Consider the following 21,417-nt stretch of genomic DNA (forward strand, 5'->3'; position numbering starts at 1 on the left):
GGTGCAGTGAAGAAAGAAACTTGAAGCTCTGGCCAGTTGACTCAGTGGTAGAGCGTCAGCCCAGTGTATGGATGTCGCAGATTTGATTCCCAGTTAGGGCACACAGGAAAATTGACCATCTGCTTCTCCACCCCTGCCCGTTCTCTCTGTTCTCTCTCCCTCTACCCTTCCCGCAGCCATGGCTCCATTGGTTTGAGTGAATTGGCCCCGGATGCTGAGGATGGACAGAGCATCGACCCCAGACATGGGTTGCCAAGTGGATCCTGGTCAGGGAGCATGTGGGAATCTGTCTCTTCATCTCCCCTCCTCTCACTTGGAAAAGAAGAAAAAAAATTTTTTTAAAGAAAAGAAAGGAAGAAACTTTAGTGCAAACAGTTTGACGGTAATACAGCATGGCTGTATTAACAGCACTGCTGCGGAACAGCTCAGTAGTGCTACAGAGAGGGCAGCTGTGAAAATAGCACCGTGAGGCTGCGCCAGGGCCATGCCTCTCTTCAGCTAGGTAGCTCCTCCCCGTGATGGTTGTCTTTGTTGTGCTCCAGCCCAGAAAAGTAACCTCCAGTCTTTGATGGAAAATGCCATCTCCTAGCCAGAGGGAGCTGGTTTATATAGACAGAAATTCCCACCTCTGGTCCCCGATTGGTCAGAAGAGAGCCACTCTGATTGGATGGTGAAAGCCTTAGTCCTATTAGTTATAATAGGAAGCCAGGAACTACTTTATAAGGGCTGGTTCAGAGGGCAGAAATACAGTATAAACAGGCAGTTTAGTGCAGAGGCTTCTCTCCTCTAAGTGCAGTTTGGGTGAAAGGTCCCCATGCAGAAGTGATTGCTGGGCTCTGCTTTCTTTTGTTTGTCTGTAATTTGAGCCCATTTAGCCATCAGGAGCCCTTCTTAGTCTTCAGGGTTCACAAAATGCATGTGGAAACATATGAATGCAGACACACAGTTCACTGAATTTTTATCCTATTAGGCTCTTTGGCGTTATCAGGCACAGGACACAAGGAGGTTAGCACAGGTGCTGGGGTTTACAGAAGCCCCTGGACGGCCGAGTATAAACAAGAGCTACTGCCTTTGTTTTAGAAACAACCAGTAGCCAAGTCATCTGACCTTCTTCTCCTTGGCTGTTCCAGACTCCAAGGCCACCTCCATTCTCGAGACCCAACTTCTGTAGGGTTCTTTAACTTTCTCTGAAGGTGTCCAGAATTGGCAACCTTACCCCAGAGGGGATCTAATTGAATGGGAGTTCTCAAGCCAGAGTGCCTCTTGTCTTTCCTGGGGTGCAGATTCCTGATCCAATCAATGGTAAGAGAATTGCAGAGTTTCAGGATGCAAAACAGGTGGCAACTTACGCAAAAGAAACGTGGCTCTCGGCCCTGGCCAGTTGGCTCAGCGGTAGAGCGTCGGCCTGGCGTGCAGGGGACCCGGGTTTGATTCCCGGCCAGGGCACATAGGAGAAGCGCCCATTTGCTTCTCCAACCCCCCTCCTTCCTCTATGTCTCTCTCTTCCCCTCCCGCAGCCGAGGCTCCATTGGAGCAAAGATGGCCCGGGCGCTGGGGATGGCTCCTTGGCCTCTGCCCCAGGCGCTAGAGTGGCTCTGGTCGCGGCAGAGCGACGCCCCGGAGGGGCAGAGCATCGCCCCCTGGTGGGCAGAGCGTCGCCTCTGGTGGGCATGCGGGGTGGATCCTGGTCGGGCGCATGCGGGAGTCTGTCTGACTGTATCTCCCCGTTTCCAGCTTCAGAAAAATACAAAAATACAAAAAAAAAAAAAAAAAGAAACGTGGCTCTCCTTGAGGTTGGGTTATGAGCCTTATAAGCGCCTGCCATTTCACAAGCCCCAGTACAGCCTCGCGAGAACAACTGCGGACTGCTTTCCCGTCTTCCCTCTCCTCGTCTAGGCACATGCTGCCTTTCTCCCCTCCTTCCTTTGTTCTTTCATTCACTAATCATTTCTTTAATGCCTACTCTCCCAGTTACCTATTGCTGCATAATAAATGATTCCAAAATCTAGTGGCTTCAAAAGAAGACCATTTGTTATATCTCAGAACTTCTGGGGTCAGAGTTTAGCAGGTTTTGACTGGGTGACCCTTTTGTTCCTCGTGGCATCTGTTGCCATTACTCAGTGGTACTGACTGGCAGCCAAGCTGGTCTGGAGGATCGAGGTGCACCATGTCTGATGCTGGGCTCCTGGGCCTCTGTCTCTATTCATGCCTCCCAAGGCCTCTCCACCAGATATCTCTAGTGAGTGAGGCGGCTGTAAGAGTAAGTGTTCCAAGAGACAGGAAGTAGAAGCTGCCAGTCTTTTAAGGCCTGGGCACCAAAATTGGGACAGCAGCCCTTCTGCCATATTCAACTGGTCACTGAAGTCACAGAACCTACCTGGATTTAAGGGAGTGGACTCTCCTTTAAAGGAGCTAAACTCCTTCCTCTTGATAGGAGGCACGTGAAAACACCGGTAGCCATCTTTAATCTGCCACTTCTATACGCCAGGAGTGGTGAGAGGTGCTGTTAAATGAAAGATCAAATAACACGAGTACTACCATTTGTTCCCTTTTTACTTCCTTGAGGTTAAGTCCGTATCTGGGGCTACATTTTCCCATTTCCTTGAGTTACATGAAAAACTATATTTGACACTGGACTGGGGTGAATGGAGGAGGAAGATGGGAGAGAGAATCTGGGCAGGGCGGACTTGGTATCGGGAGGTCATGTTCATTGGGGGAGAGATCCAGGAGAGAGGAATCTCCAGCTCAGACGGCTGGGGCCTGTGGGGTGGGGCAGAGAGGAAGGTGCTGCTGGCAGTTGTCGGGGGAAGGGAGGACCTTGAGGTTTCTTAATCTGAGTTTCCTCTAAAAGCAGAACCCGAAATGCAGATCTGGGTCCAAGTGGTTAATTTGGGAGGTGACCCCAGGAAGCACAGGAAGGGGCTGGGGAACTGAGATAAGGAGGGAAAGAAAACCAATAAAGGGTGTGCTGAGAACCAGGGGACATCTGGAGCTCAATCTTGCTGGACCCCAGAGACTCTGGGGACCTACTCCACTGTAGACTGAAGAGCAGGGAAGCTGTGCTGTTTAGGCACCAACTTCCTTCTCTCATTGATCAAGAGTTCATCCGGGGTGTTGAGCTGCCAGCACCTTTGCCCTATTCTGCACCAGTGACCATCCCAGGGCAGTCACTGTGTCCAAGAGCTGCCTATTGGTGGCCTCCAAGGTGACTAAGAGGGTCTGGGCAGTACCCTGACAGTGTCTGCTGAGATGGTTTGTGATGAGATTTTTTTTATTCCCTTTGCAGTAAGATATGCACAGGGCCTCTGCCTCACAAACCTCCAGGGGGCGCCTGTCACACTGTATTCCATGTGAAGATGCCCCCCCCACCCCCCAATGTACAATAAAACTCCACTCTTTGCCTGACCAGGCGGTGGCGCAGTGGATAGAGCATCGGACTGGGATGCGGAGGACCCAGGTTTGAGACCCTGAGCTCGCCAGCTTGAGCGAGGGCTCATCTGGTTTGAGCAAAGCTCACCAGCTTGGACCCAAGGTCGCTGGCTTGAGCAAGGGGTTACTCGGTGTGCTGAAGGCCTGCAGTCAAGGCACATATGAGAAAGCAATCATTGAACAACTAAGGTGTCGCAATGAAAAACTGATGATTGATGCTTCTCATCTCTCTCAGTTCCTGTCTGTCTGACTCTCTCTCTATTAAAAAAAAAAAAAAAAAAAAAAAACACAAAAAACCAAACAAACAAAAACTCCCCTCTTCTACCTTCTTACGAATTCATAAGTACAACCTGCACAGCCTAGGAACGCTTTGGAAACCAGTAGATTCTCTTTGGGGTCCTTGAAGAATGCTGAGTCCTGAGTCAAGGTCAGCCTGAGCCAAAACGAGGAGACACTCAGGGACAAGTGGCGCCTGCGGTTACCCTGTACATACTCGTCTCCTTGCAGCCAGGAACAGTGGAAAGGAAGCATTTTCAAAAACACGAAGCTAACTCCTGGGACTCACTCTTGTGTCTTCCAAGACTTAAGAAACACAAGGAGGTACTTTATCCACTGAGGCCAGACCAAGTTAGCAGATTCGTTTACCCTTTGTGAGATCCATTCTGTCAGACGTCCCTGTGGCCCTCCTGCCTCCCAGCAATGTGGGAGCAGAAGGAACCACTGGGTCTCAAGCCCTGCACCCCAGTTTAGAGCCCTGTCTCCACCATTCCTAGCTGTGTGACCTGGAGTAACTAACTCAACCCCTCTGAGTTTTTGTCTTTCTGTTTGGAATAATCTCTCAGGCCTCTTAAACCCCAGCAGGCTGTGATTTGTGATTCTGAGGAAGGAGTGAGATGATACGTTTCAGTGAACACTGAGGAGTTAAAAGTACTGCACGAATGGAGAGCTTTCACACGGTTATGGCTGTAACGGCGCTGCAGAGCGCCCTGGAAAACAGCCTCGGTCTCAGTTATTCCCCGCACATAGGAGACCCCCTCCCCTGCCCATGCATCTTCGCCCTGCCCCCCACACCCTGAACAGGATCTCTGTATCCTTGGTTACTCCATGAAACCTATATTGAGAGACTCTGCTTTTCTAGTGTTTATTCTTGACAGGGGAGGAGGACACCCCAGACTCCTAGCTCAGCCATATCCCCTGACAAGCCTCAGGGCAGAAATGCGGCAGCACAGGGGCAGAGGGGGGCATTCACCAGTTCATGCCCGCACCCTATTCTGCATAGAATCTATTGGGTGATTGTGTGTTGAGACAAGCAGGCCTTACTGCTCCAACTACCCTCGGTTATTGTGTGTGTGTGTGGGGGGGGGGTGGCGCTTTTCAACTGTTCTGCTTCTAAAATTGCCTCTCCATGTTCATCGCAGCATTATTCACAGTGGCCAAGATGTGGAAAGAACCAAACTGCCCCCCCCCCATAGAGGACTGGATAAAGAAGGTGTGGTACATATATACAATGGAATACTACTCAGCCACAAGATATGACGACATAGGGTCATTTACAACAACACGGATGGACCTTGAGAACATTAGACTGAGTGAAATAAGTAAATCAGAAAAAGTAAAACTAAAAACTGTATGATTTCACACATAGGTAGGATATAATACTGAGACTCAGGGACATAGATAAAAGTGAAGTGGTTACCCGGGGGAAGGGGTATAGGGTAGGGGGTGAGGGGGGATTGGGGGTTGGGGGAAGGGTGTAAAATATAAGGTGATGGAAAATGATTTGGCATTAGGTGATGGATATACAACATAATTAACTAATCAAATGATGGAGTGATGTTTGCCTGAAATCTATGTACACTTATTGATCCATGTCACCCTGTTAAGATTAATTTTCTAAATAAATAAACAAAATTTAAAAATAAAGAAATAAAAATGATCTCTAAGCTGTCTCCTTAGCATGCTTTTGGCTGCAAGTGACAGTAACCCGCAAGCTAGGAAGGTTCCCCAGGTAGTACTTCAAGGCTTCTCTCCTCTGTGATCCTCTTGGCCCTGCCTTTCTGGATATGTGTGTCAGTTTCAGCCTCCAGCTAGCCCCAAAAAGGCTGCTGCAGTTCCAGGCATCACATGGATACACACAACCTCTAGTAACAAAGAGCTGTTCCTTCTAGCCAGTGATAACATTGAAAACATTCCGCTACCAGTACAGCAGGGCACTGACCAGTCAGAAAAGCTCTGGCTGAATGGGTATTGGCTTGCTGAAGAGCAGGAATGTTTTCAGGATTGCCTTCCTCAGAGTAAGGAAGCTCCCCAACGGAACTAGCTCACAGCTCATTGGCTGGACCTGGATCACATGACCCCATTCCCAAAATCAATTTCTAGAGGTTTACCATTGATTGATTGGGTTAGAATGGTAAAGATTTGCCTCTGAACTGGGGATAGAATCCCCTTTCTTGAGGGTGGGCATGTGAATTAGATTCAGGTTTCTTAAAAGTTGGAAATTGGGGAGTCCATCAGTCGCATCGCTTCCCGGACTCCCACCTCCCCAACCTTCTCCAAAATCCAGGCCCTCACACTGGTTTCAGGTCCACTGGTAAAACTGACCCAAGCATCTTCTTTTTGCCTCCTTGCTTCTTCCAGCAACTACAAGTACTTTATGCTTTTTTTTTTTTTTTTTTTTTTTTTTTTTTTTTTTTTTTACAGAGACAGAGAGAGAGAGTCAGAGAGAGGGATAGACAGGGACAGACAGACAGGAATGGAGAGAGATGAGAAGCATCAATCATTAGTTTTTCGTTGTGCATTGAGACACCTTAGTTGTTCATTGATTGCTTTCTCATATGTGCCTTGACCGCGGGCCTTCAGCAGACTGAGTAACCCCTTCGTCGAGCCAGAGACCTTGGGCTCAAGCTGGTGAGCTTTTGCTCAAACCAGATGAGCCCTCGCTCAAGCTAGTGACCTCGGGGTCTCGAACCTGGGTCTTTCGCATCCCAGTCTGACTGACGCTCTATCCACTGCGCCACCACCCAGTCAGGCTACTTTATGCTTTTTATGAAATCTATATTTATAATTTCTGCAAAATATAAGAACTATTTGGTTCAGTTAGGCCCTTTAGATGGATGGACAAACTGACCACTTATAAATGAGTCATTTGGGAGAGCCTAGGATAAGGTTAATCGAAGAAGGCTGGTGACAAATCAGCAGTTTCTGTTCAATTGCCTGCCTCTCTCTCTCTCTTGCTCACTCACACCCCCACAAATCCTCTCCTTGGGTTTAATTGATAGGCAAATTATTGATGGTTCAGTCAGGCCCAGGCCAGGGGGCTGTTTCCAGCCTGGAGGTTTTGCCTTTTAGGGATGAGTTGGCCAGAGCCATCAGATAATGGGCCTCTTCCAGAAATGAGGGCGTGATACACTTCCCCCATTCTTTGATATCAATGCTCTGGTTAGTTTGTATTTTATGTGGTGCCTTTCCTCTCAGCAACTCAAGGCCTTTTGCAGAGTCTTATGTAATGGAAAATAATTCTGCAAAGTAGGCAGACAGAGCAAGGCCAGAATCCAGAAACCACATTCCTCATAGATGCACGCAGCGACCCTGCTGGGGCCCATCTGTGTTGGGGCAATGACATTTGTGGCACTTTGAGGCCAGAAAAGAGCCCAGACACAGACAAAGGGGACACAGTTGCCTTTGCTAAGCTTGAAGGATCCCCCTACCCCTCCCTGTGCTTGGGTGACTGGCTTTTAAATTAAAAAATGGTAGACTTTAAGAAAGAGACAGGTAAGGGAGGGAGGAAGGGGGCAATGAAGAAGCCAGTGAGTGCAGGAACAGGTGCTCAACAACCTTGGTCATCCGGGAAATGTAAATTCAATCCACTATGAGGGAACATTATGCCCAACAGAATGACTAATACATCAGAACAAATCAAAACTAATACTAAGTGCCAGTAAGGATGTGGAGCAACTGGAACTTCATAAGCTGCTGATGGGATATAATTTAGCATAGCCATTATGGAAAAATCTACAGTAGCCACTCAAGTTCTGAACAGATGCTCACCCTATGACCCAGCAATTCCCCTTCAAGGTAAATACCCATAGGTAGTACATATGTTCACAAAAAGACCTACACAATAACATTCCAAACCTATCTAGAATGGCTATATATTTATTTATTTATTTTGTATTCACAGATGGGACCACAGCAGATGCTGCCAACCCACTCACATCCCCTGGGTCGCCCCCACCTGCCACCAGAGCACTTACAGATATTTCATTCAAAACAGACCTCTTGGCCCTGGCCGGTTGGCTCAGCGGTAGAGCGTCGGCCTGGCGTGTGGGGGACCTGGGTTCGATTCCCGGCCAGGGCACATAGGAGAAGCGCCCATTTGCTTCTCCACCCCCCCTCCTTCCTCTCTGTCTCTCTCTTCCCCTCCCGCAGCCAAGGCTCCATTGGAGCAAAGATGGCCCGGGCGCTGGGGATGGCTCCTTGGCCTCTGCCCCAGGCGCTAGAGTGGCTCTGGTCGCGGCAGAGCGACGCCCCGGAGGGGCAGAGCATCGTCCCCTGGTGGGCAGAGCATCGCCCCTGGTGGGCATGCCAGGTGGATCCCGGTCGGGCGCCTGCGGGAGTCTGTCTGACTGTCTCTTCCCGTTTCCAGCTTCAGAAAAATACAAAAAAAAAACAACAAAAAAAAAAACCAAACAGACCTCTTCCTGAATCTCTCTGCATGAGCATGCTCTCTGGCCAAGCGGATGCTCCATGGCATGCCCTGCTGTCCGGAAGCCTGGGGAAATAAATGCCTCTCAACCAATGAGGGGCCAGAGTTGGCAGATAAATACTCCAGCCTCCCTGTGCCTTGGAGGCGTGATCCTGAGGCATGTTGCACAGGGCTTTCAGCTGGTCCCCATGGGACTGAGCGCCAGTTGCTCACAGTGGGAACCCACTCGCTGGCAGCCTTTACTGGCCTCCTCTCTGCCCTGTCTCGCTTCACTCTTCCCTTCCTGTGCTTCCTGGATCACCTCCCAATGACCTGCACCTAGATTCTTGCCTCAAGGCCTGCTTTAGGGATAACCCAACTAAGTCACACATTGGTTTGCACCGAACCTTTCCTCAACCAGCACAATGGCTTGCAGATCTTTTCCTATCGGCACATATGGAAGGGCTGTTTATTATTCCATAGTCTAGGTGTGCCATACTTAATATCACCAGTCTTCTCTTGTTGGACATGGAGGTTGCTTTTGCTGTTATGAACAACGTAGCAAGGAGCAGCGTTGTGCACACATCTGTCCACAAATGGCCAATAGATCAGAAAGAGAGCTTTCTAGAAGTTCAGTTGCTGGCTCAAAAGCTAAGAGAACAGTTCTGATCTGGACTCAAGGGTGGCTCTGGGCCCTGGCTGGTTGGCTCAGCGGTAGAGCGTCGGCCTGGCATGCGGGGGACCCGGGTTCGACTCCTGGACAGAGCACATAGGAGAAGCACCCATTTGCTTCTCCAGCCCCCCTCCTTCCTCTCTGTCTCTCTCTTCCCCTTCCGCAGCTGAGGCTCCATTGGAGCAAAGATGGCCCGGGCGCTGGGGATGGCTCCTTGGCCTCTGCCCCAGGCGCTAGTGTGGCTCTGGTCGCGGCAGAGCGACGCCCCGGAGGGGCAGAGCATCGCCCCCTGGTGGGCAGAGCATCGCCCCTGGTGGGCGTGCCGGGTGGATCCTGGTCGGGCGCATGCAGGAGTCTGTCTGACTGTCTCTCCCCGTTTCCAGCTTCAGAAAAATACAAAAAAAGAAAAAAAAAGAAAAAAAAAAAAAGGGTGGCTCTGGAGCTCAAGTTTGAAGGTGGCAGGAATAGAGGGACTCCAGCCTGGGGACATTGTTTGCAGTGAGAAGCCAGCATGCCTGTAGAGGGCCTGCCTACCCGAGACTGTACCCAGGGGTCTCTGTGCATTTGAGGGGTCTTCTGTGTGCTCCGACACAGCAGAAGGGCCCTCTCCCCAAGTCACTGTCTTCAAGAACCCCCACCATCCCGTTTCACATGTCCACACCCCACTTCCGTGTTTGTGCCATAAACAGTGGTTTTTCAAGCACAAGTTGCCACTTTTCAGATGAAAAACAACTTGTTTTGAGAGTATGCACTCCTAAGATCTTCAGGCTCTTCTATCGGGCTGACCGTTGAAAGAAATGAACTCTTAAGGTAGGTGGAATTGGTGAGGAACCTGGGAATAGGTCCACGGAGAGCACAGGGAGCGTCTTCTATAATTTCGTCCTCTATTCACTTATGAACACTTGCAGTGTTTACCTGATCATCAGTCCATTTAGAAAACAAAGTTTAAAGGTATTAAGCATGACCTGTGGTGGCGCAGTAGGTAAAGCCTCGACCTGGAACACCGAGGTCACTGGTTAGCCGCGCCAGGCTTGCCCAGTCAAGGCACAAACAAGAAGCTTCTTGTTCCTCTGACCGCCCCCCACTTCTCTCTCTTCTCTCTCTGAAATCAATAAATAAAATCTTTTACTAAAAAAGAGATAAAGGTATTAAAATACTTATTTGTTCCTCTCTTGAGTTACTTGCTGCCTGTCAGCTGCCTACTTGATCTCACCTTAAAATATAGATCAAGGTGCCCAGTCCTTGCTCTAAGGACTTGAACTATCGCAAGATGAGACAACAAAGGCTGGAAGCAGCAATGGTGGCAACTGCCCAGAAAGTCAAGGTTCTTGACAGAGAGAAAGGAAGGGGTTCTTCTTTCCTTGTCTTTTTCTTTTCTCTCTCTCTCTCTCTCTCTCTCTCTCTCTCTCTCTCATGCACAGACACGCACACACATGCGCACACATGCACGCATACACGCACACACACATGTCCTCAATAAAATCTTCTGGAGAAAAAGAAATCCATGAAGAAGCATCAAAAGACATGAAGGGATATTTTGTTGGCTTTCTATGTGTGTGAAGTATGAATGTCGTATCTTTTCTTTCTTTCTCTCTCTCTCTCTCTCTCACACACACACACACCCCGCAAAAGCACCAACTCAGGATCTGAGCCCTGGTGAGAATCTGATGTCCACATTGCATCTGACTCCAACTCCGAGGCTATCCTGGGTGTCAAGCCAGGAAAAGCAGAACAGTCAGTCAGCCACCCCCACCAACCATGCTTACGAAAGGCAGCTCAGGGAAAAGTCTGTCCCCCTGTACTTGGGAAGGACCTAGGACCCACCTGGCCTCCAGAGATGTTCTTCCGGCTGCATAGGGAATATTCCACTCCTGGAGGTGTAAGTTTTGGGGTCTGGAGAGAGACGTGGCAAAGGAAGGGTGTCCTCCCAGGCATCCCAGAAGATGTGGGAAGTTGAATTCTGATCCTGTTGCCAAAGGTGTGCAATTCAAAGGAGGGATGTAGTCAGAAATCATTCGGAGGAGTAGTGATGCTAACCAGTATTCTTTTTTTTTTTTCTTCTTATTTTTCCGAAGCTGGAAACGGGGAGAGACAGTCAGACAGACTCCTGCATGCGCCCGACCGCGATCCACCCGGCACGCCCACCAGGGGCGACGCTCTGCCCACCAGGGGGCGATGCTCTGCCCCTCCGGGGCGTCGCTCTGCCGCGACCAGAGCCACTCCAGCGCCTGGGGCAGAGGCCAAGGAGCCATCCACAGCGCCCGGGCCATCTTTGCTCCAATGGAGCCTTGGCTGCGGGAGGGGAAGAGAGAGACAGAGAGGAAGGAGGGGAGGGGTGGAGAAGCAAATGGGCGCTTCTCCTATGTGCCCTGGCCGGGAATCGAACCCGGGTCCCCCGCACGCCAGGCCGACGCTCTACCGCTGAGCCAACCGGCCAGGGTCTGACCAGTATTCTTATTCATTGAGCGCTCACCCCAGGTACAGATAGCCCTACGTTTTCTTCCTTCATATCCAGGCGAGGCCCCTGTGCCTGAAGCACGTCAGAGTCATCTCCGACGTGCATCGCCTCCAGGTAACTGCAGTACACTTCCCTTCTCAGCTCCTGGTGACTCCCTCACCTCAACACCCCCCACCCATCCTTCACACTCCTGCCTTCCACCCCTGGAGATGCAGCATAGCAGAGTAGTTGTGGGCAGGGACTCTGGAGCCAAACAGCCTAGGCTGGAATCCTAGCACTACCAGTGACCAGCTCTGAGACCCTGGACAAGTCACTTAACTGCTTGTAATACCAGCGACTGAGGCCAGGCGGGTTGACACTGGAATCGGGCAGATGGTCGAAAAACTGCGGAGCCGGAAAGGGTTGGGCCATTTCTTTTAATGGAGTCTCGCAACAGCAGACAAGCACACAGGCAGGGAAAACCGCCTTTCAGGGAAGCAAACAGCAAAATGGCTCCTCACAGTGGCGGGCAGATAATCCACGCATCCGCAAGCCTCCTGAGCACGGGCACCCATAGCCTTATACAGGCCATAGGCACAGGGCGCTGCCACATGCTCGCACACTAATCAGGCAAAGGGCTTGCAGCCGGTAAACCAGCGAGCAAGCCTAACACAGCTGCCCCACACTTCTCTATGCCTCAGTTTCCTCATCTGTTTGTTGTGAGGGTCAACACTTGGCAAGTGACTCTGACAGTGCCTGACACATGGTGAGCACTGAATAGGTGTTTGTTAAATAAAAACAAATGCATGTCCCCTTGCCTATGGAAGGTAGCGGCCTTTTGCTGAAGGTCTGAAGCTGATGGTGGATAATTACAGTCAGTGAAGGACAAGAAGCAACTTTAGGAAGCAATCTAAGATGGCAACACAGAAAGATGCTGAACTTCCTTGCTCTCACAGACACACCAAATCTACATACACGTACAGAACAATTTCCTTTGAAAAAGACAGGAAAACTAGCATACCAGCTCCTTCATACCAACAAGTGAGGAGAGAGCCACGACGGGACAGGAAACGCCTGAGGCCCAGTCTCGCCAGAAAACCTACCCCAGCCCGGTGACCCCCAGTCAGCGGGAGCTCAAGGCCACGAGCCTCTCCCTGAGGAGTGAAGGGTCTGAACCCCACATGGGGCACCCCAGCTTTTAAGACCTGCACCTGAGAGACAAACTCCCAAATATCTGGCTTTGAAAACCCACAGGGCTCTTGTCCACAAGACCCAAAGGGCTTTAGCAAATGGAGAAACCCCAGTTTAAAAGGCTCGTGGGAAGGAACAGCTACAAATTGAATGTCCTACAATTTCCTGGCTGGGGAGTCTCAGCCTGCCCATGGAAAACTCAAAAATTCTTATTACTTTGTTCCCAGAGTAAGTTAGCACCCTTTGTTCCAACCTCCTCGTTCCAGAGGCTGCCCTGCTCTGATCCTTCCTGAAATCATTGATGTATTTTCCTGCACAGAACCCTGTGTCCTGGGTCTCCGTCCTTAGCATCCTATAGGCGATCTTATTTAATCCTTAAAATAGCTCTCTGAGCTGAGGACTGCTAGAACCCATTTCTTAGCTGAGTAGATAATAGTCTGAGGCAATTGCCACAAATCAGTTGAGCGTGGAGCTGAGACTCAAACCTAGCTTTGTCTAAATGCTCCTAACCACTACCCCATACTGCCTTCACACACAGGAAAATAGAAAAGCTGTTTTAAAGGAGACCAGAATTTCTGTGCCTTACTCTCTGAGTGACCCTACTCTAGGTTCAATTAAAAACACTATTGCTTCTGCTACTATGAAAAACAGTACGGCAGTTCCTCAAAAAATTAAAAATAGGACTACCATATGATCCAGCAATCTCACTTCTGGATATTTATGCAAAAAAAAATTGAAAGCAGAGATTTTTTTTTTTTTTTAATTTTCTGAAGCTGGAAACAGGGAGAGACAGACAGACTCCCGCATGCGCCCGACCGGCATCCACCCGGCACGCCCACCAGGGGCTGATGCTCTGCCCCTCCGGGGCGTCGCTCTGTTGCGACCAGAACCACTCTAGCGCCTGGGGCAGAGGCCAAGGAGCCATCCCCAGCGCCCGGGCCATCTTTGCTCCAATGGAGCCTTGGCTGCGGGAGGGGAAAAGAGAGACAGAGAGGAAGGGGGGGTGGAGAAGCAAATGGGCGCTTCTCCTATGTGCCCTGGCCAGGAATCGAACCCCAGTCCCCCGCACGCCAGGCCGACGCTCTACCGCTGAGCCAACCGGCCAGGGCCGAAAGCAGAGATTTGAAGAGATATTTTTCACACTCATCTTCACAGCAGCATTAATCACAGTCACTAAGAAGTGGAAGCAGCCTAAATATCCACCGATGGCTGAACAGATGAACAAAATGTGATATACACTTAGAAACGAAGGCAATTCTGACACGGCGCGGCATGGATGAACCTTGAGGACATTAAGTGAACTAAGCCAGTCACAAAAAGACAAATACTGCCTGATTCCACTTATAGAAGTCTCACAGAAACAGAAAGTGGAAGAGTGGTTACCAGGAGCTGGGAGGTGGGGGGAAAGAGGAGTTTTTCTTTTCTTTTTTTTTTCTGAAGCTGGAAACCGGGAGAGACAGTCAGACAGACTCCCGCATGCGCCCGACCGGGATCCACCCGGCATGCCCACCAGGGGGCGACGCTCTGCCCACCAGGGGGCGATGCTCTGCCCCTCCGGGGTGTCGCTCTGCCGCGACCAGAGCCACTCCAGCGCCCGGGGCAGAGGCCAAGGAGCCATCCCCAGCGCCCGGGCCATCCCCGCTCCAATGGAGGCTGCGGGAGGGGAAGAGAGAGACAGAGAGGAAGGAGGGGGTGGGGGTGGAGAAGCAAATGGGCGCCTCTCCTATGTGCCCTGGCCGGGAATCGAACCCGGGTCCCCCGCATGCCAGGCCGATGCTCCACCGCTGAGCCAACCGGCCAGGGCCAAGAGGAGTTTTTCAATGAGTACAGAGTTTCAGTTTTTCGAAATGAAAAAATTCTAGAGATCTGTTGCACGATAATGTGAACATATTTAACACTACTGAATTGTACACTCAAAACAATTGAGATGATAAATTACATATTATGTGTTTTTTTATTACAATTTAAAACTTTTTTTTAAGTGAGAAGAGGGGAGATAGACTCCCGCATGTACCCTGACGCTCAGACAAATCGAGCTATCCTCAGCGCCTGAGGCTGAAGCTCAAACCACCTGTGAGGGTGGAAGAGAAAGAGAAGAGGGGAAGGAGGGGAAGAGAAGCAGATGGTTGCTTCTCCTGCATGCTCTGACTAGGAATTGAACCCAGAACGTTTGCACACTGGGCTGACGCTCCATTCACGGAGCCAACCAGCCAGGACCCAATTTAAAACTTTTGAAAGTTAAAAATTAAAAAATTCTAAGACACTATTGCTTCTGAAACATTCAATGTTTAACCCACTCTGACTTTGCCTGATTTTGAAATCTCTTTTGCAGAACACAAGGCCTGACTTTACCAGGAAATTGCTTAAGCTTCCCCAGGCCATCTCCAAGCAAGATGTTTCTTTACACCTCCGCTCCTCAACTGTGTTGAGTTCAGAGATGCTTACTGCTTTGGGGGTCTCAGAAAGCTTTTCAGAATCTGATGGAAGCTGCCATGCTCTCCCCACCTCCATACCTCAAATGCACATATGCATTGACACAAATCATTTCCTATGATTCAGAAGACTCCTAAATACCCTCGGGCTTCCCCATGGTCTTCCAGGACCCCAGAAAGAGATTCCCTTGCATAGAGAATCTTCCCCTGATTGGCTCAAAGATTCATTGTTAGTCATCTGCTTTACCTTCCAGTGAAATCAAGGAAAAGGAAAGTTTCTTATAAAAAGATTATTTGTGGGGCCCTGGCTGGTTGATTCAGTGGTAGAGCATCGGCCTGGTGTGTGTATGTCCCAGGTTTCATCCCTAGTCAGGGCACACAGGAGAAGTGAGCATCTGCTTCTTCCCCCCCTCCCCTCCCCTTCTCTCCTTCTCTCCTTCTCTCTCTCTCTCTCTTCCTCTCCCACAGCCATGGCTCAATTGGTTTGAGTGCATCGGCCCCCCTGGGCACTGAGGATGGCTCCATGGAGCCTTAGCCTCAGGTGCTAAAAATAGCTTAGTTGTAAGCATGGCCCCAGATGAACAGAGCATTGGCCCTAGATGGGGGTTGCTGGGTGGATCCCAGTCACAGAGCATGCAGGAGTTTGTCTCTCTATCTCCCCTCCTCTCACTTGGAAAAGGAGAAGAAAAAGAAAAAAAAAAAGGTCATTTGTGGCATCTCATCCAATCAGAAGGGTGTTATATTATCTGTGTGACAATTTACTCTAAAGCATCTCAATATATACAGTGGTGTATGTGTATGTGTGTGTGTGTGTGTGTGTGTGTGTGTGCACATGCGCACACATATATATACTTACCCAAGGGGCAGTTGGTTAGCATTCAGAAGAACTTAACCAAGAACCACACTCCAAAAATGGTTGCTCAAGTACTTCAAATATCCTTATCTAACTCTACCAGAGGATCCCTTAACTAGCATAGGTATATTAGAAATATTGGCATATGGCTTAAGATTACAGGCTCTTTGCCTGGGCAGGAACATGGCTAGTCAAGCCACCTGACTCCCTCAGAGCTACACTCTAATCTGGAGTTTCATTTGGTCCTCTATCATCTCCCCATTTTCTGAGGACTGTGGCGCCTGATCCCTCCAAAGGCTTGGCTGACCCCGTCAAGGGCACATGATTGCATCTCTGCATGCAAACAGCCTATCAGAGGGCCTGAGGACAGAGTGAGACACTACTGAGCCACAGGAACAGGTTACATCACTGTCTCTGTACCTGTTTCCTAATAATTGATCATACAACTGGTCAGATTCCATCAGAGGCTTGCTTTCATTCCAATATGCCACCTGGCAGTGTGTGGTGGGGAAAGACAATCCATTTTCCTGGCAGCAAGATCAGCTGGGGGATGCCCACAAGCTGTCCAAGTCAAATGAGATTTTGCTGTATTCAGAAATCCAACTGTGTCATTTGGACTCAGTTTCTCGCTCTCTCCTCCTGGCTCTGGCTTCATTCTTAGGCTCCCTGGTGATGGCAAGATGGCAGCAGCATCTTGTCATATTCACTCTGGTGCACGTTTGGCATGGGAAGTAAAGAGCATATTTCCCTGAGAGCCCTAACAAGTCCCCAAGTGAGTCTGATTGCCATTTTTGCCTAACTTGGATCATGTGACTATCCATGATCCAATCACTGATGATGGGGAAAAGGTGTTCTGACAGGCTAGGTATGGGTAACATGTCACTCCAGGCAGAGGTGTCAATTCTCAGTGGCTTGAGAGTAGTCGGGGTCAATGGCGGATTAAAGATGGCCACAAAGTCTTTGCCATTCTTCCACATTGAGAGGTAGAGTCCATTTCCCCTCCCCTTGAATCTAGGTCTGGCTTGTGCCTTGTTTTGATGGAAACAAATAAAGAAAAAAAAAATATATATGTAGTAAATATGACGCTGTGTAAATTTCAAGGGTGGGCCTTAAGAAATGTGTGGATTCTTCTGCCTTTTGAGCCAGCCATCCAACTTTTAGGAATAAAAAAGGAAACAAAAAAAAAAAAATAAGAAATGTGTGGATTCTGTTTTTGAGTGCTTGGAACACGCTCTCGTGGAATGCTGTGAGGAAGTCCAAGCAGCTTGTGGAGAGGATCATAAGGGGTAGAACAAAGGAACTCTGGCTAACACCCCCAGCTGATCTCCCAAATGGCACCCAGTACTATCTGCCAGCTCTGTGGGTCGGGCCATCATGAACAGTCTAGAGTCTAGACTCTAGACTAGCTGGGCCTCCAGACACCATGAGGAGCAGAAGAATCACCCAGCTGAGCCTGGTTGATTCACAGAACCATGAGAAATAATGAATTGTTATTATTTGAAGTCATAAAGTTTGGGGATAGTTTGTTACACAGCCTTAGATAGCTGATACAGAGTGGCTCCCCAAATGAAAATCAGAAGGTTTTCCTGGAAATTAAAGAAGTGAATATTAGATAGACAACAGACGGAAATTCACTACAACCACCTAGTCTGTGTAGTCAACTCTTCTTGGCAACTGATAGACTCAAGAAGACATGAATTTTTCTGTACTAGCATTCCAGTATCTATTCACCAGTTTAGTAAGTGTCCACAGGCAGCTTCCCCATCCCAGACTCACAGCTCTAGCAATGGGTTTTAAACACAGCTGCTCCATCAGTGGCTGCTCCATCCTGGCCTTCCTGCATGGGGCAAAGATGGTGGCTCTTTTTGTGGGTCAGTCCTGTAGGGTTCTGGGAACTGTTCCTGGAGACCCAGCCTGGAATACCTGCAACAGCCCTTCTGCAGTTGGTTGAGTGACCTGCCAGAAGCTAGGTCTGTGTCCTAACCCATTGAACCTGTGTGTGTGACTTTATTTGGTGAAAAGAGTCTTTACAGATGTAATTATCGATTTCAAGATCTTGAGAGGAGATCATCCTGGATTACCTAGGTGGGCCCTAAATCTAATGGCAGGGGTCGTGTAACAGATGGTCGAGGAGAGGGCAGAAAAAAGACCATGTGAGATATAGGCAGAGAGAGACCGGCACAGTGCAGCGACAGACGGTGCCAAAGCCACGAGAAGCTGAAAGGGGCAAAGGATTCTCCCATGGAGCCTCCAGAAGGAGCCTGGCCTGACCCTGATTTCAGAATGCCGGGCTTCAGAATGGTGAGAAAATCCATTTCTGTTGTTTTAAGCCCCCAGTTTGTGGTCATTAGTTATGGTGGCTTCAAGAAACAAATATATCTTTCAAAGATTCTGTAAGCACCAACTTCCTTGTATTAAATCCCTGTCTGCTTAAAATATCTGGACTAGTTTCTGTTTCTTGCACCGAACCCTGAGTGTTAAATTCCTTTCTCATCCTGGAAACGGAAGACCAAGCAAACCAGAGAGCATATTGTGAATATAGGTCCCAGGGACATACTCAGATTTGAGGCTCACAAACTGGTACCACACATGGTGTTGCTGTCAGCCTCACAGGCAGGTTCCTCTCTCACAGTTCGGCAGAAACACTGATCCTGATAGAGTCTTCTTCTCATTGCCAGTGTGGCGGCAAGAGTTTATTCTTCAAATTATTCTGCAGCCAGCACCCCCGGCTCACCTCTGCCAAGGGCCCGCTGCCCCTGCACTGTGGGAGGGCGGAGCCAGGCAGAATCCCGAAATGCCCACCTCTTGTTTCTTTATCCCATAGGGTCCCAAAAGGAGCTGGAAACCACCAGACATTATTGAGGGTCTTTACCCCAATACCAGCAAAAAGGCTCTAGCCACGGTCACTTCTAAAAGAGCAGGTTGTCTTGGCTGGCTTTCTCTCTCCAAACCAGGACTCTAGGTTTTCATGGAGAGGCAGGTGGTGTGTGTACGTGGCTGTCTCTTAATCTCTGTGTCTGTATTTCTGTGTGTATGGTTGCGTGTACATTTCTGTGAGCTTGTGTTTGGATGTGTGTGTGTATTTCTGTGTCTGTCTGTGTTTCTGCATGTGTGTATTGAATTGTGCGTGTGTATTTATCTATGTGTGCAGAGAGGGTGTCAGCAGAAGTGAAGTGGCTATGGTTACTGTTAATACCATAAACTTGAGCTATTGTCTTCATAAATAGGAGACTGGAGATGGTCTCTTGCTGCTTACCACTGTGCTGTTGAAATGATATTGCTGGGGAGGACTCCTTGTTGCGTTCTGCAAGCATAACCACATAAACCAGGAGGGGCGAGTGCAACTCCATGGAAACCCAGGCGGGATCCGCTGTGTCCGTGGAGCTGCTAAGCCTGAGTGCTATAGTACCTCCTGGCCTTTGTGCTGGGGGTCAAGATCAAAACCATGGAAATCCCTGCTAGTAAAGGTGACATCACCGCAGTGCTTCTCAATAAATTTCCGGTGGTGCCTGTGTTGATGGTTATTTATTAAGCACACTTTCTGCACCTGGAGCTGTTCCAGCCACTGGCTTTACGGAGAGAAGTCCATCCCCCTTCGGGCCTTCAGTAAGCTCTTGACCTGGTGTGGTGTGATTAACACTGGGCAAGGCAGGGGACAGGGAGTCATGCAGCTGCTGGTGGCTCCGGCCAGTTCTGTCCCTTCGATCTTGAAGCCAGGTCTCTGGAAATGGGTCTTCATGACCAAGCCCCGACCTTGGAATGGGCCCTAAAGAAATTCTGCTTCATCCTCTGGCTACTTCCAAAGGAACAGGAGTGCCACATCGATTTCTGCATGCCTTCAGAATCCTGACCTTGAATCCCCCTCATTGGGCCTGGGGCCCTGCTGGAACCCCCCACCCCATCTGCATCCCCAGGGGCACACCCCTCTATCAGCCGGACCACGCCAGGCCCCTGATGTCTGCCCAGCTGGGTCCCCTGTCCTTGCTGACGAGGCGGTGGCTGGAAATGTCTTGAAACTTGGGGCCTGGCCACGCTTGCTGTCCCATCAGAATATATCGAAGCCCTGGTTCTAACAGCAGCAATGGCAGAGGCCCATCTACAGCTTCAGCCTTCAGACTCCCTCAGACCCCTGCCCACTAACTACCCAGACCGCTCCTGAAAGGGCAGTGTTGCCTGGAAACCAGCCTGTGACCCCTGAGCATCAGCTCTGGTTGGGTGAGCACCGTGTGGCCCTGGCGCTCCGCCAGGGGATGCAGCGAAGCCGGGGTTTCCAAGTGAGTTCAGAGGAACGAAAGGCAAAGAAGAGAAGCCCAGGGCTGGGGTGGGGGCTGAGGAAGGTGGAGGGAGCACAGCTGGAGCAGTCCATGCTCCAGAACCTCACCTCCTGCGGGAGAAACAATTAGCAGAGGCTGTCGGTTGCTGGGTGCTCAGCGTGTACTAAGTGCAGGATACGCAGCTTCACACCAGGCCTCACAACAGCAGGAATGAGTCCTGCCTGTGAAGTGAGGAAACGGAGAAACGCAGCTCAAGTACCTGCCCACAGTTAGAACATGTGGTCTGATTCCCGCGGGCTCCCTCGGGCGCCGCTATGGAAGTCTCAGACCTGCCGGTGGTCAGATTCCCTGCCGGAGTGCAGGCTGGCGGAGCGTGGGGACAAGCACACATGGTTCCGTCCCTCCTCCAGCCTCATCTCTGTCTCCCCTCAGTGGCACCCGAGCTCTGGCCCCTTCTTCCCTCCTTCCTTGAGGCTCAGAGCGTTAAGGTTGCCATCAGGGCCCGGGCTCCCAGCAGCCTCTGTGCTGATTCCGCTGCCATTCATCACGGGGGCTCTCTTGGACGTCCGTGTTGAGAAACAAATGTTCTCCCCCTTTAGTAAATCATGTGAAACATCACACACAGGGACAGTTGGTTAGAACACAAGCTACTGCTTTCCTACAAGGTGAGGACAGCGAAGACACAAAATGTATGCAGGGCTGCACACGGGCAGTGCCCAGCCTGCCAGCTCAGCACATCCTGGCTTCCCTGAAGGTGCCCCTCGGCCTCGGGCGCCAGGCCAGCTGGGCACCGTGTCTCCCTCCCCAGCCCTTGAGGGAACAAGGTCGTCTTTCCGGTTGGTTACCTGGACACCTGCAAGCCGGGCAAACACAGCTCCCCAACACCTCAGCTTGGTTGGCCTCCTCTCTCTGGTTCTCGAAACCAGAAATCTCACCAATGCGGTTCCTGTGTCAGAAGGGAGGGGCGGGGCGGGGAGGAGTGGATAAAGCGACATCGGGCCGTTGACTAATCATATTATTGGACTCTTTTATAGCCCTTGACCTTCGGGGTGCTCTTTCTTCTCGTTGTCTTCAGGTTTCAAGACCCAGGCTCCCATCCTAAGAACACTTAATCGTTGGAATAAATCTTATGTTAGTTATTTACACCTTAGTATGAATTGAAGTCAATGAACTAATTCTGTATCCCAGGAGGATTTGCATTTAAATCTTTCTGGAGGGAAGTCATTATGCAATGAGAGATTTGTCCTCATTAAAGGGATTTTGATTCATAATCCCACAATGCAGAGAGACATTTTAGGGGGCACAATGCTCCCACAGACTGGAAATCCCACAGCTTTATCCATCGGTCTTGTTTCCAAACTGTCTAAAGTAGGTCAGCTTCTTCCCTCTGTGCTCTCTTATTGTCTCCAACCTAAATTGATCCTGGGGTTTGAGAGTTTTTGTT

The 21,417-nt window shown here is 49.9% G+C and overlaps 1 long non-coding RNA gene across 1 annotated transcript; it reads right to left on the reverse strand.

Annotated features, from left to right (window-relative positions):
* Positions 1-2,395: 2,395 nt before the first annotated feature.
* LOC136385615 (uncharacterized) lies at positions 2,396-21,057 on the reverse strand. The gene is made up of 4 exons (XR_010747853.1): positions 20,819-21,057; positions 20,081-20,194; positions 10,611-10,861; positions 2,396-2,503 (listed from the first exon to the last, which is right to left on the reverse strand). It is a non-coding gene; the product is annotated as an uncharacterized lncRNA (long non-coding RNA).
* Positions 21,058-21,417: the final 360 nt, after the last annotated feature.

This window comes from Saccopteryx leptura, chromosome X (assembly GCF_036850995.1).
Source record: "Saccopteryx leptura isolate mSacLep1 chromosome X, mSacLep1_pri_phased_curated, whole genome shotgun sequence".
Lineage (NCBI taxonomy): Eukaryota > Metazoa > Chordata > Mammalia > Chiroptera > Emballonuridae > Saccopteryx > Saccopteryx leptura.